Source organism: Elephantulus edwardii, unplaced genomic scaffold (assembly GCF_000299155.1).
Source record: "Elephantulus edwardii isolate Elephantulus edwardi_28Jun2011 unplaced genomic scaffold, EleEdw1.0 scaffold00127, whole genome shotgun sequence".
Taxonomy (NCBI): Eukaryota; Metazoa; Chordata; class Mammalia; order Macroscelidea; family Macroscelididae; genus Elephantulus; species Elephantulus edwardii.
The window spans coordinates 7,737,570-7,738,574 of record NW_006399877.1 but is presented as its reverse complement, the minus strand read 5'-3'; positions in this window follow the sequence as shown (position 1 = coordinate 7,738,574).

Genomic DNA, 1,005 nt, shown 5'->3' with positions numbered 1-1,005 from the left:
TCCCGCCCCGCGCGCCCCTCCTCTGCCTGCTTCCCTCTCGCTACCTGTCAGCTCAGCTGCAGCGCAGGGGCGGGGACGGCGGCCGCGGGAACACGCGTCCGAGGGTCGCACACAGTCTCTAGGCTCTGGAACTCCGGGGCGGGTCACTTCCGGGGAGAAAGGGTAGCTGCCACTCCCGGCAGGGGATCACCTCCAATGCGGTGCCCCGCAGAGGGCCGCCCACCCGGCCCGCCCTAACAGGGCTGAGGCTGGAGATCGGAAGGGACTCGGAGAGGCTGGGGCGGCTTGGAAGTGGCGGTGCCACCCAGCAGCGCCGGACGCAGCGGGCCTCCAGTCCTCCTTTCAGCCCTGCCCCCGCCAGGCCTCCCTCAGAGCTCTCTTTTGGGGCTGCCTCCAGCTTCCTTCACTCTGTTTTTTGCTGAGGGGACAGTAGAGGCTGCTGCGGAAAGGGGCCCGGGAGGCTGAACCCCTCAGCCCAAGCCAGGTAGGAAAAAAGACTAGAAAGTAAGGTGGGGAGGGCAGCGGCTGCCCACTCCGGCCCGTAGCCCAGAGAGCGGCTCTGGGGGGGGGGCAGGCTAGAAGGCGGACTGTACATCTGTCCACCCACTCCCCGTAGTCGCCTGGAGGGCAGGGCCACGTGCTGGCTCACTGCTGTACCCACAGGGCCCTCTGAGCTCAAGGAACTTGGGGTTTTCTCGGATGAGTGCTACTGTTTCTGGAGTCAGCTTTCTCTGCACCACCCTCTCCATCCGGGAACCTCAAAAAGGGCCAACCAGCTGGACTGAGCCTGACAGTTTTTGAGACAGCTCTGCAGCCTTATCTGATAAAAAGATGTGGTCACAAACCTCGCACTGTCGCCCTGCCCTGGAGTTGCTCATCAATGCAGTAACCACCTCCTGTCCCCTCCTGTCTCTCCCTCTGCTCCTCCCTGCTAGGGACTTGCCTGGCCTCCATCTCTGGCCTTCTCTGGGTCCCTTCTGACCCCTGCTTTCTTCTTGGCCAGTT